This window comes from Pinus tabuliformis, chromosome 2_2, assembly GCF_031772625.1.
Source record: "Pinus tabuliformis cultivar Carrire ecotype Pingquan chromosome 2_2, CPIR1, whole genome shotgun sequence".
Taxonomy (NCBI): Eukaryota; Viridiplantae; Streptophyta; class Pinopsida; order Pinales; family Pinaceae; genus Pinus; species Pinus tabuliformis.
In genome coordinates, this window is record NC_142300.1 from 510,500,271 (window position 1) to 510,515,817 (window position 15,547).

Genomic DNA, 15,547 nt, shown 5'->3' on the forward strand with positions numbered 1-15,547 from the left:
TCTAGACCTCCCTCTAGAAGAATCTGTCTTGCCTTCGCCACACACTTCTTCCATTCAGCCAATTCTTATGCATTAGCTATAGCTGGCTTGGGGATTTCTTGATGAATGAAATCCTTTAAACCACTGTCTTCTAATACTGCTTCCATGTGATCCTTCCATGCTATGTAATTCAAGTTGCCATCGAGAACATACTCGAGTTTCATGCCATTGAACGCCATTGGTGAACTTAGAAGTATGATAAGAATTTGATCTTGCACTTGCAACCAAGAACTTCAAACTTCAAATTTTCCCTTCTTCAGTATACTTTTCACAGCTTCGATCACCTTAGCTCTGATACCATGTAGAAATTCTCACTTTAAATTAACCTAATAATGCAATATATTAAAGAAAAATACTTAATCTACTTCTACAATTAAATTGTGGAAGCTTAATCAATTTGAGTAAGATCAACCAGAACACATACAATAGAGAATAAGAATCAATACATATGAAACAAAGAAGAATAATATGCAAAAATCCTCAGCTAAAAACCTCGCTATCTGTATTATCATACAAGTGGAAATATCTCATGATTACACACAACTATCTAGCTCTCAGTACAATCCCTCACTACTGCTCATAGATAGAATAGACAGCTCATATTCCTTCTCCTCTGCCCTCCAAGCCTCCTATTTCCTTGCGCAATTTTCCCTGGGTGCTCCAGTTGTGACCTTGTGTGACACTAATCTCACACACTACTCCAACACACTGTAAAACTGCTCAAATATTAAGGAATGAATTCCTTCTACATGCAAGATATTTTCTTACAGAAAAATTCTTGCAACTGATAGTACATTGTCCCTGTCTTTAATCTCAACTGGGTCTTTGTCTGAACTAACATGCATGAGTTATTTATGAGAGAATATTTAGTTATTTGGAGTACACTAGTTTCATGCATGCATGCATTAACTGACTGAACTCACAATTAGTTCCTCAAACTATTTGAAACTAATTTAACTGGACTTAACTCAGTTAATTGAGCTAACTAATTACAACTCAAATACAACTCATCCTTATCTCATTAATTAAGGGATAATCTCCTCAATCAAAGGGATAACTATTGCATGAATTCACAAAGACTTCTAGCTTGAATTTATCCAACTAATTAACTCAAGATGAATTAATTAATTATTTTCCAAGCAGCTGGTGAGACTAAATTTGAATTTTAATTCAAGGACAAATTAAAATTGGAATATTCTTGTTGCCACATTTCAACAAATTTCTTCTCAACACAATTATGACCTTTATTGTATTTTCTATCGCAACTGTAAAAAAACCCTTTTTCTCTTTTTACTTCCAATTTTTGTGGTGTCAACCTTGTAGGTTGTGGAAGGCTAGGGGAACAACACTTCCATATTTATAGTTGTGAGTGGTAGGCTTCCTGGTTTCCATATTTTTTTTTTCCATTTTTCTTGCTATCTTGAATTCCTTTTCCAATGAATTAGGTTCCCAAAGGTGAACCTCATGTTGGATATTATCCTTTAAAGTCCCTCTGAACACATTAATCCTATGCTCCACTGGAATATCTTTTACCTTTATGTTCAATTTTTGGAAGTCCTCAATGTGCTCCATCATTGAACCCTTTTGTTTTAGATTTATCAATTGGCTAAAAAAAGGTGTTTCTTTTTCTATCCTAATAATGTGCTATCATTTCTTCCATAAAAATTTCCCAAGTGACAATTTGTTTACTAGAGAAAAGCCATCAATGCAATATAAACTGATTTGGTTCCAAATATAAAGTTCCAATACGTACCTTTTGTGTGTTTTTCACATTATGGAGATCGAAAAATTGCTCCATCTGTAGTATCCATGTCATGGGATCCTTGCCATCAAACTTCCTCATATCGATTTTTGTAACATGGTGGGTCTTCAAACCAACATTAGAGTCTATGAAATCATGATTAACTTTTATTTGGTTCTCATCATGAGTTTCCTTTACTACCCTTTCACCATTAGTAACCATTTCTTGTAGCAACTTATTCAAATTTATCTTCAATTCTTCCTTCTTAGCATCCATGCCATTCATCTTAGTGTCCATTCCATCCATCTTAACTTGCATGCCATTCATATTAGCTTATGTTACCTTTTGTGAGAGTGAAATTTGTTATACTTGGTCTTGTAATTTTGATATATCATGTTGCATTTCTTCCTCTTCCTCATGAGTCATGCTAGAGCTTTCAGGTTTCTTACTAGGTTTCTCCATTTTCTTTCTTTCGGGCATCAATTAATGCTAATAATTCTTCACTGTTCCCTTTTAATTCCTTCAAACAATTTTCTAAAACCAATCTTATGAAAAATTAAAAAAAAAAAAAAAAAACAACACACCTTTTTTCACTTTGTAAGATGTTGATGTTGAATCTGTTGTATCTCTATAACTGCAGATCTCAAATATCTGAAATCGTGTCCTACAGTAGCCCTTTGAGTCCTCTTTCTAACCCCACAAGTCTGATCAAGATTGGATTCTCCAAGGAAGAGTTATGCCAAATCTCCCACGGTGACCTGATTATAGACTAGTTCAGTAGAGTGAACTTGTACGAAGTTCCACGTGTCATTGTTTCGACCTTAGTACCTGAAACTCATATAAAGAAAACTACATGTTTTCCTCTTTCTAAAACTTCTAATGAAATTTCAATCTGATGCTCAGAACAAAAGTTATGATAAGTTTCCATAGGTCACTTGTTTAGAATGTAATTTGGGAGTGTGCAAAAACCCTAACTTCCTCAGATCATATCTCCAAAAATATAGCGATACAAGCTTTTAAATTTGGATACGAAGTTTAGAAAGATTTTGGCTCAAATGGATTTTTTTTAGCTTCTGAAACGTCGTAGAAAAAAATTTATAGCGTAAATTCTAGGATGACCTGTTTGGAGCGGGGAAACCCTAGAATGCAAAGCTCCGATACCAAATGTTATGAAACCAGCTCACAAAGAGATAGAAAAGAAAGATTAATGCCTTAGAATTCAGCCTCTTCGAGGGGTAAACCTCCTTTACATTACACAAATGAACATTTCTTGGATGATTCAAATGACTAAACCTCCCTTCTATATATAGGGGTCTAAGGGGTCATAGTATAATCAAGCTGACCTAACAGTAATAACACAAGGGCACAACAATAACAATAGTGGGTTTCTATGGGGCACACTAATAGCAATATGGGGACAATAGGGGCACAATAATAAAAATAAGGGACGTAATAGACACGTAATAGACACGTGTACTATTCTAGTTTTGGTTCAGATAGGCACTATGATCATCACCGCTTTCATACCTATAGAAGGAGTGATAGGGGATACTTTCGAGATGATTTTAAGAAAGAAAAGACACCTACATTTGATGGAAAGGTGAAGAAATCTAAGGATACAGAGGCATGATTGCTTGGTGTAAGGAATTTCCTTAGGTTGCATGACTATTCAGAGAACATGAAAGGCTGAGTAGTTACATTTAGCCTCAAAGGTAAAGCAAACATCTATTGGGAAGATGTGAAGAATGTCAGAGATATACATAAGGAAGAGTTGACTTGGAGTGAATTTGAGCGCTTATTCAAGAAAACATATCTATCAAAGAGATACTTTAATGATAGGGAAAAATAATTTTCTGAGCTAAAGATGGGATCTATGAAATATGATCAGTACACTACCAATTTCTTGGAGCTACTAAGGTACGTTCCTTACCTCAAGGAGGAGGAGGCCAAGATCCAGAGATTCACTAGTGGGTTACCGATGGAATTCAAAGACATAATTGAGTTTTATTAGCCTAGATCATTGGAGGAGGCCATATGAAAGCTAAAGCATTGCTATGAACAATCCAAGTGTAGATTTGAGACTAAACCAGCTTGGAAAGGTAATGCAAAGAACAAACGAAAATGGGACAAGAAGTGAGAAAGACTTCAAGTTACAAGTAATAAGAGAATTTAGTGCCATAAAATAAGTTCAATGCATTAGATAGAGGACAGGGATTTTGATATGAGGAGCAAAATAAGGATGCAGGATGGAAGCTTATAGATTGTTCGACTTGTGGCAAGGATCATCATAGGAGATATTGTTGGCAGAATCAGGGTGGTAGGCCTCAAATATATAGTGCACAAGATGCACAGACTGTTGGGGATGTTGTTCAGAGTGTTCCTCATATCTATGTAGCATTGTCTAACAAACATGTAGACCATCAGGAATCTATCATTGAGATGGATGGTAATCTTTGTGATCAAGTTATTTATATTTTTTTTGACCCTAGATCTAATTAGAACTATGTTAGTCTTGACTTGGTTGATGAGTGTGGTTTGAGTAAGGAATTGCAGGCAGAATCTTGGTTAGTGCATTTGATTTGAATCGTATGCATGCCGCTGCACATTCAAAGGTATTACCATTAGGATCATATAATATGTTATTGGGCATGGATTGGTTGTACCTTCATACAACCGAGGTGGATTGTTAAAACAAATATATTGAGTGCTTGGATGACAATGAAGATCCAAGAGTCTTAAAGGGTAAGAATAAAATCACAATAGTTAGGATGGTAACAACTATGTAGGAAAAACATAGTCACAGAATAGGATGTATGTTTTGATTAGGTACCCATTTCTATAGCAGTTTTAGGATGTATTTCCTTTCGAGATTATAGAGTTTCTACCTGACTGGGCTGTATAATTTTCTATTGATTTAGTGTCATGGGTAGCTCCAACATCAAAGGTGCCTTACAGGATGAGCACACCTAAGTTGGTAGAGTTGAAGTTACAGTTGAAGGAAATTTTCAACAAGGGATACATTAGGCCAAGTGTATCACCTTGGGGCGTAACAATATTGTTTGTGAAGAAGAAAGATTGTACTCTCATATTATGCATTGACTATAGGAAGTTGAACAAACTAGCCATCAAGAATAGGTATCTGTTACTGAGGATTGATGACTTGTTCGATTAGTCGAAGGGAGCAACAGTGTTTTGAAAGATTGATTTGAGATCTAGATATCACCAGGTACTCATCAAAGAGGAGGAAATTTACAAGACAACTTTCCAGACCAGGTATGGGCATTATGAGCTTGTTGTAGTTCCATCCATTTGACTAATTCTCTAGCTACATTTATGTTATTGATGAATAGTGTGTTGTGTCCATATTTTGATAAGGTTGTTATTGTGTTCATTGATGACATATTGGTATATTCTAAAAATGAGGAAAAGCATGTTGAGAATTTAGCAGCAGTGTTGAGATTGTTGATAGAGAATCAGTTGTATGCTAAGCTTAGTAGGTGTAGTTTCTTTTAGACTGAGGTACATTATGTGGGAAATGTTGTCTCCAATGAGGGAATTACAGTAAATCTAGAAAATATAAGGGTCATCATGGAGTGGGTAGCTCCTAGGAATGTAGATGAGCTGAGGTCCTTCATGCAATTCGTAGGTTATTATAGGAGGTTCATTAGAAAATACTCATAGATTTCTTATCCTATCACATCATTGTAGAGCAAGGGTAAGAATTTTGATTAGACAGATGAGTGTGAGGCTATTTTTTAGCAAATTAAGTAGTTGTTGACACATGTGCCAGTGCTAAATATTGAAGATTCTTAAAAAGAGTTTGTAGTATGCACATATGCTTGTAAGAAAGGACTTGGTGGAGTCCTTATGCAAGATAGATAGGTGGTATGCTATGATTCACAAAAACTAAATGAGCACAAGAAGAACTACCCCACACATGATCTTGAGTTGGCAGCGATCATACATGCATTGTAGATGTGGAGGCACTATCTTCTAGGTAGGAAGATTATATTGATGAGTGATCACAATGGTTTATGTTATCTATTTGTCCAACTGAATCTGAATGGAAGGCAGGCTCAGTGGTTAGCCAAGATCAATGAGTTTGATTTCGAGATCATATATATCAAAGGTAAAGGGAACAGGGTGGCAAATGCTCTTAGCAGGAAGATACATGTAAATCACTTACTAGTTACGAGCTCCTATGGGACACCCTTATAGGATAGGAACTTGCAAGTAGGTCAACAAGATGTCAAGTATATGAAGATTATGGATAGGTTGTAGTAAAGTACATGAACAGGTACAAGTGGTAGTACAGGTAAGGTATAGGTGGTAGTATAGGTATAGGTGTAGGTGGTAGTACACATATAGGTATAGGTATAGGTACAAGTACAGGTGCATGTGCATAGGATGTAGACAATTGCCTTACAATAGATGGACTAGCTAGATTTAGAGATAGGATATATGTGCCAAATAGGAGTGAACTCAAGAAGGTGATCTTGAGAGAGTTTCATGCGAAACCATATGCACATCACCCAGGCTATCAGAAGACATTTCCAACAGTGAAGAGATTTTATTATTGGCAGAATCTGAAGAAGGATGCAATAGATTTTGTGGCTAGGTGCTTTAATTATCAGCGTGTGAAGGTAGGGTGTAAACATCCAAGTGGAATGCTACATCCAATTGCAGTTCCAGAATGGAAATGGGAGTCCATTTCCATGGAATTCATCATAGGTTCTCCGAGGATAGTGAAAGAACATGATTCCATCATGGTTATTGTGGATAGGTTAAAAAAGGTTGTGCACTTCATTCCAGTAAAGTCTACATTCTCACCTAGAGATGTAGCACAGGTATTCATCAGAGATGTGGCTAGATTACATGGTGTTTTGAGGATGATTGTGTCAGACATGGATGCAAAGTTCATTTCCAAGTTTTGGAAGGAGTTGTTTGCAGGTTTGGGCATAGAGTTGGCCTTAAGTAGAACTTATCATCCGCAGATAAATGGACAAAGAGAGAGGGTTAATAGGATATTGGAGGATTTATGTGATGCATCAATAGTGAAAGTGGGAAGAGTATCTTCCACTGGTAGATTTTGCTTACAACAACAGGTATCACTAATCTTTGAAGACGAGTCCATTTCAGGCATTGTACAGGAAAAGTTGCACTACTCCCATCAGTTCAATTGATCCAGTTAATAGGGTGTTTATTGGACGAGACATGTTGGCAGACATGGAAGAGGAAAGGCATGTTATAGAGAAGAATCTAAAGGTAGCACATGATAGCTAGAAGAGCTATGCAGATTGGAACAAATTGTTAAAGGAGTTCCAAGTTGGGGAACAGGTGAACTTGCACATCAAACCAAAGAAGAATTCCTTATGGTTTGGTGTTGGAATTATGATGTATGTATTGAACTTGATGGCAACCCACTAGATGAATATACAGAAGAGATATCAGATGTGCAGGGCAGCTTCAAGAAATCAATTCAAAAAGCAACTCACTCAGATGTCAGATCACAATATTACAAGTTAATAGCATAGAGTTACAGATCAGACTACACAGAATGAAGAAAGATAGGTATACACAGGTTCACCATTGACCAAGCCGCGCATACACGTGGGTTCACTGTATACAAGTCGCGTATACGTACACATGCACTTTCACAAAAGCAAAAGCGTGTATACCTTGGAAAACTAAATGTTTGGTCCGAAGTAGTTGGTCCATGGTATTAGTCCAAGGTATCTGGTTCGAGGTATTGACCATAGGTATTTGGTCCAACTTATTGGTCGTAAGTGCTTTTCGACCATGGTACTGAGAAAGGCCTAAAACTATAAAAGGAGGAGAAGATCATTAGGCCAAGTGTGCAAGTATCGAATATCTGACATAGTGTGAGATCTAATATGTAGGCTATTGGCTTATGGTGTTATGCTTAATCTGAACTGAGGAAGAACCTTAGTGCTTGATGAAGGATATGATCTAATGATGTATCAGGATCTTAAGGCTTGAAGTGAATTATCTTTATGTGGTTTGATCATGTATCTGAATAACTGGCGCATGTAGTAGTCTGTAAATATGATGATCTAGGTATGATTGAAGTCTGGAACTATTGTTATGTTTAAATCATCTTTTACAGATCTGTACGCAGGTTCACTTTAGAAAAGAAGCATATACACGCTGGTTCTACATATCAAAACAGAGTATACATCATAAATTTGATTTGTAGAACTGTACGTTGGTTCACTTTGAGGAAAGCATGTATGCACACAAGTTCGACACATGGATGCAGCGCATACCTTATAAAATATATTTTAGTTACTTTTATTTACTGTTGCAGTGTTCTAGGTTATTGCTTGGGTTCTGGCTACTGTATTCTAGTGACAACATTCTCGATGATCAGATTGATGGAGTGATTGATTGATTCGGTTATGGTTGGTTCAAAAGGAGATTGGTTGATGCAGACATATTTGATGATTGAATGATGTTGTTGATGGATCCAGCCTGAAAATTTATGAAACGTGGTCCCTGGAAGAAAATAGAAGGTTGTAGCCTTCTGTAGGCCGGCACTTACGTACTAGTAAACCTATCAGCTAGTACAAGAGCTAGGGGGTTGTAGCTCCCTTCCAGTAGAAGCTGGAGAACGAGAGAAGGTTGTAGCCTTTTGAAAGTAGAAGCTTGTGTACTGGTATAAGACCGCACTAGTACAAAAATTGTAAACAGAATTCTCTTATTATTAAAAGAAGATAGAGACAATTGCAGTAGGTGGTTTTCACCCACATTGGGTTTCCACCTTATATCTTGGTGTTCATGTGTGTTTCTTATGTGTGATGATTTGTTCTGTTTTTACTGCACCTGGTTACTGTTTATATGGTTCTAATGCACTAATTAAAGATCAATATATGATGAGTTAACTGAATCATAAGGTTGTTGGATATACGCTAATTGCTCTAAACACAGTTGCGTGTACACACAAGTTCCCTTAACTGAAGTAGCGTATATGAATCTGATTATGGAAATGAAAAATTACTAGTTTTCTAATACTGATTCACCCCCCCCCCCCGCCCAAGTATTATTTCCAACAATTGGTATCAGAGCAGGTCCTTTAGAAGAAGCTTGATCACTTGAAGGAAGATCTATCATCATGAGTAATCAAGAAAGTGGGAGATCCATCAGACCACCAATATTTGATGGGAGCAACTTTGTTTACTGGAAGGTAAGAACCACAGCCTATCTTCAATCTCTTGGAACAGATGTCTAGGAAATCGTGGGAGGATATACATTTCCATTAGCAATTCCTACAGATGCAGCAGGTAAAAAGTAATATGAAACCAATGCCAAGGCTGTCAATACATTATTGGGAATTCTGTCACAATCAGAGTTTGTCAAGGTTATGCAGCTCAAATCAGCCAAAGAAATATGGGACAAAATCGTTCTAAGCTACGGAGGAGACTCTCAGGTAAAACGTGCTAAACTGCAAACTCTCAGAATTCAATTTGAAACTCTCAAGATGCACAATGATGAAAGTGTAGCTAGTTACTTCTTACATATAGATGAGATTGTAAATTGCTTGAAGAATTTGGGTGAAGAGATAAAGGAAGTTACCTTAGTTGAAAAAGTTTTAAGATCCTTATCTGTTAAATTTGAATCAAAAGTATCTACCATAGAAGAAAAGCAGGATCTACAGACTATTACTATGACACAGCTTCACAGAATCTTAATTGCCTTTGATATGAGAAAAGGAGGTCCATCAGATATGAGAGAATCCACATTTAAAGCTTCAACAAAAGGAAAAGAAGAACTCAATGAATCAGGACATATTTCAGAAGAAGAAGAGGAAGCAAACTTTGTAAAGAAACTTCAACGGGGTTTTGGCAGATTCAGAGGTAAACTACCTTTCAAATGTTTTGCCTGTGGTAGAGTCGGTCATTATACTACCAAATGTCCTCATAAAAATAAATATGATAAAGGGAAGGAAACTGCAAAATGGAATAGAAAACAAAGTGTAAGTAAAAAGAGCTACTATACTCATGAAGATAGCGATGGTTTATCAAATAGTGATGAAGATGAAAATAGTAATGACTATAGACTTCTGATGGCTTATGAAGATGATGATTGTTTGGATGCTTTAGATGAATATGACTTTTATGAAGAAATCTCTAAACTCAAAATATATTTAGAAGAAAAGAATATGATTATAGATACCTTGACTTACCAACTTGCTGAAAGAGAAAAACACAATGAAAAGTTAGAATGTGAAATTGTGGGTCTAAGAAAGGATCTTGAGAAAACAAAAGCTCTCAATCTTAGATTTGCTAAAGGATCAGAAACCTTAAATGGAATTATCAAAGTGCGGCACTCTCCTTTGATAAAGGCAGGTCCTGGATATACTGAAGAAACATATCAATCATAGAAGCCGTCAACCTCCATTCAAAGCTATCGTGATGTAGCAAAGAGCAGTGAACAGTTCAACAATCGTCAGCAAAGGCATAAAGTAGATCATCAGGTGGATGAGGCTCAATTTACTTCAATGATGAATAGAAGCCACAATCGATCTCAGGTAAATTGTACTCAATTTGCTTCAAAGAATATCAATCAACAGGTCAGTAGGAGAAACTTCAACTACAATCAACAGGTTAGTAGATTCGATAATCATAGGAACTTCTTTAATGGTCAATGTTTCTCATGTCATAATTTTGACACAAAGCTACTCAATGTGTTGCTTACAAAACTATCATGACTAGAGAAGCATGAAATCAAAGGAATGTGACAGGGATCAAGAAAAGTTCCTATAATAACTTTTCTCTTCTTGGAAATGAAATAGAATGCATAATTTGTAACAACTTTGGCCATGAAGAATCTGAATGTATGAGTAATTTTCGGCAAATGGCTAGAAAAGAGAAAACTCCATTAAATCACAAAATATGGATAAAGAAATAACCACAAATAGAAAGATGTGGTATAGGCTTGTATGCAGAAGGATAAGAAAACCAGTGGTACATCGATAGTGGATGCTCAAAACACATGACAGGTGACAGAGAAAAACTACACTCATATAATGCCTTAGAAAAGGAAAAGAGTGTCTCATTTGGAAACGACACTCCTACTGTCATAAAAGGTAAAGGCTCTGTTTTCTTGAAAGAAAAATTTAAAGCTGGGAATGTTATGTATGTTGATGGCTTAAAGCATAATCTATTGAGTGTGAGTCAAATGTGTGATCAAGGAAATGAAGTAGTGTTTCAATCAAATGGATGTGTTGTTCATGAGCTTGATATAGGACAAACCATGATTAAAGGGACAAGAATTCCAAACAACCTATACATACTCAAGGGAGGACAAAAACAATGCTATCTAAGCAAAAATGATGAAAACTAGCTATGGCACAGAAGATTGGGACATATACGCTTTTCTCAAATAAGAAAAGCATGCAGATTCCAAGGTGTTCGTGATCTTCCAAATATCAACATTCCTGAAAATACTATATGTAAATCATGTCAATTCGGTAAGCAAACTAGATCTCAATTCATCGAAAAGGAAGGGGCAACTAGTAAGCCTCTTGAACTTGTTCATACTGATTTATGTGGTCCATCAAGGAAAGAGTCACCTCGTGGAGAAGAATGCTTTATATTGTTCACTAATGATTTTCTAGAATGTGTTGGATAGGTCTTCTAAAGCATAAATATGAAGCATTTGAAAAGTTCAAAGCCTTCAAAGCTTTGGTTTAAAATGAATCAGATCACAAAATCAAATGCCTCATATCTGATTGAGGAGGGGAATTTACCTCAGATGAATTCTTTGACTTTTGTGAACAACATGGAATAAAAAGGCAGTTCTCCACCACAAGGACTCCTCAACAAAATGGAGTGGTAGAGAGGATGAACAGAACTATTCAACAAATGGCTCGTGCTATGCTAGAGGAATCTAGAACTCCTGCAACCTTCTGGGGTGAAGCTGCATTCACTGCCGTCACTATTCTCAACCAAGCAAATGTTCAGGTAAACAACTCTCAAACTCCTCATGAACTTTGGTATGGTAAGAATCCTACTGTAAAATATTTCAAAGTCTTTGGAAGCAAATGTTACATCAAAAAGACTGATGAAAAACTTGGTAAGTTTGAACCCAGAGCAGATGAAGGTATTCTACTTAGCTACTCTTCCCGAAGTAAAGGATATAAATGTTACAATAAAAGACTTGGGAAAATTATTGAAAGTATTGATGTTGTGGTTGATGAAGCATGCAAAAATCCAAAACAGATAAAAACCGAAGATTATGAAGAAGATGAGGATCATTTTCCCACATCAAATCACACTGATTCTGAAGAAGAAACCAATGAAGCACTAGAAGAAGAGATAACGATAGAAGAAAAGACTCCATCTAGGTATGTTCAGAAAAATAATCCAGAAGCTCAAATTTTAGGAGAAAAAGGAGCAGGTGTGCAGACTAGAAGAACCATTGACGAAGCTTCAAGCTATCTAGCATTACTATCTTCCCCAAAACCTCAAAATGTAAATGAAGCATGCAGAGATGAATTTTGGATCAAGGCCATGAATGAAGAACTTGAGTAAATTGAAAAGAATAATACTTGGGAATTAGTTCCTAGACCTCATGATAAGAATATCATAGGAACTAAATGGATATTCAAAAACAAGCTGAACGAAAATGGAGAAGTTATTAGAAACAAGGCCAGACTTGTCTCTAAAGGTTATGCTCAACAAGAAGGTATAGATTTTGAATAAACTTGTGCACCTGTTGCTAGACATGAAGCCATCAGAATGTTTCTTGCTCTTTCTAGTTTTCATAAATTCAAAGTATACCAAATGGAAGTAAAATCTGCCTTTCTGAATGGAGACTTAGAAGAAGAAGTCTATATTGAACAACTAGAAGGATTCATTCTTGGAAATGATGCAAAACTTGTATGCAAACTCATAAAAGCTCTCTATGGTCTAAAATAGGCTCCAATGGCATGGTATTACTATCTTGAAAAATATTTCCATTAACAAGGTTTATCAAAGGGGTCAGCAGATAGAAATCTATATACAAAGATGGACACTAATAAATTGCTAATAATTGTTGTGTATGTTGATGATATCATTTTTGGTAGCAATGAAGAATCCACGAGTAAGAATTTTGCTTCAGTAATGCAGCAAGAATTTGAAATGTCCTTGCTTGGTGAGCTTACCTACTTTCCTGGTCTACAAGTGCAGCAAAATAAAGATGGTAGTCTTAGCTCAAACGATGAATCAATAGTAGTACATCAACCAACTTACAGATCCATGATTGGCAGTCTACTTTATCTAACAGGTACCCAACCAGACATCATGCATGCAATGGGGATAGTTCGAAGATTCCAAGAAAATCTGAAGGAATCACATCTTCAGGCAGTCAAAAGAATTTTCAAATATCTTCAAGGAACACAGAACTTTGGCTTATGGTATCCTAGAGATACAGATCTTACACTTCATGCAGATAGAGATGCAGATTGGACAGCAAGTGTTGATGATAGGAAAAGCACAAGTGGTGGTGCATTCTATATGGGTTCCAGGTTAGTGTCTTGGTTCAGCAAGAAACAAAGCTCAATTGCATTATCTACAGCTGAAGCAGAATACGTGGCTGTTGCATCTTGTTGCACACAATTACCTTGGATGATGCAAAGCTTGCAAGATATTTAGATCACATGTACTCCACCCATCTCCATTCTATGTGATAATACAAGTGCCACCAGTATTTCAAAGAATCCAGTCATGCACTCCAAGACCAAGCACATACCCATCAAATATCATTTCCTACGTGAACAAGTGCTTGAAAAAAAGTCAAATTGGAGTATGTTCCTTCCAAAGAAAAGGTCGCTGATATATTCACTAAAGCACTACCCAGAGAGACATTTGAATATCTCAGGTAAAAGCTGGGAGTAGTTTCTGCATCATCCTGTTGTTAAATCCTATTTTTTAGAAAAAGGTGGTTATACATGAGTTTCATGAAGTGTAGTCGCGTACATACGCGAGTTTCTGTGGACACAGTCGTGTATATGTTGGTTTGAAGAAAAATAGTGGGCCAGACTCAGGAAAAGGGGACTGATATGGTTCATTATTTGCTCTATTTAATGATGGTTACAATCTGTTGATGATGTGTGGAAATGTGTTGGTACTCATAAGATGTTATTTAGAAGTCCTTTTGATCCTCACAAATTAACTTGATGTATATCTGATTGATGATGATTCCTTGATACTTCTTGCTAATATATGCATGATCAGATCTGACAGTGAACAGATGGAACAGGTTCAGGGGGAGCATATGCTTCGAATAATGCATTGTTGGCATTATGGTTAGAAGTCCTTGGATGCTTATGTGGCTAAATGATACATCTTGCTACTGATTGTTGGTTGGTCAAGAGAATGGTATTGCATGTTACATGTTTGGATGTTGTGGATAAATGCTTATGGTGCAGATCATATATGGTGTATGATAGTTGCTAATGACTATCATGGTCTTGTTTAGATTATTGGTCCTTGTTATAAAAGTCATGTATATCATTTGATGTAAAGGTCATTAAAAGACCTAATTTGTACCCCCACTATGCATGGGAAGATGATGTAATAATGTCTATTTTATTCATGAATAAACATTTGGTATATCCCCACTTGGTTGGGAGATGGATGCATGTATGAGACATTAGTGATAGGAAGGTCATCTTTCATGTATGTATAGAGTCATGTTCTTCTTTAGAACATCTTTTTGTAGACTTTTCTTATGCTCAGGGGGAGCATGGACTTGATCATGGGAGCTCGATCAACACTTCAACATATCAGAGAATTTAGCCTGCACTTAGGGGGAGCATGACCCTCTACCCTTGATGTTAAAAGGGGGGGAGTGACTTGGTGTGGTTGTTGCCGTCAAGTCTAAATGGGAAGATTGTTGGCATTATGATGTATGTATTGAACTTTATGGCAACCCACTTGTAGTAGAACAAATCTCTTGTATATGGTAACTAAATGAATCTATAGAAGAGATATCAAATGTGCACGGCAGCTTCAAGGAATCAATTCAGAAAGCAACTCACTCAGATGTCAGATCATAGTACTATAGGTTAACAGCACAGAGTTATAGATTAGACTACACAGAATGAAGAAAGAGAGGTATACGCAGGTTCACCATTGACCAAGTCGCGTATACACGTGGGTTCACTATATACAAGTTGCATATATGTACATATGCACTTTCACAAAAGGAAAAGCATGTATACCTTGGAAAACTAAATGTTTGGTACAAAGTATTTGGTCCATGGTACTGATCCAAGGTATCGGGTCTGAGGTATTGACCCTGTTAGGGCCTAAATCTACCTCAGGTTGAGAAAGGGAGGATCTAGGGTAACATCAAACCATGCTTAACCTAGTAGCTAGCCCTACCAGGTCAGGAGAGGGCTCTCTCCTTGTCAATCTCAGAAAATATAGCCAATGAAAGCTTGAGATGACTGATGTAATGACTGATTTTAGGCTAGGTATGTGTACAGAGATGTTTGATTGAATTTGATGATGTTTTGTTGGCTCAAATGTGAAAGGCAGATTTGGGCCTGGGGAATGAGGCTCAGTTTTGCAGAGATCTCTATGGGGCAAGGTAGGAAAGTGATTTGGTACTTCAATTTGAGTGATATGGAGAGATTTTAGACAGGTGAGAAGTTGAAAAGGGCATGAAAAACTCAGGGATCCTTTTCAAACAGCTGAAAACATAGATAACTAAGCAAACCCTAGGTAGAGCACTGCATTTTCAATGTATTCTACCTTT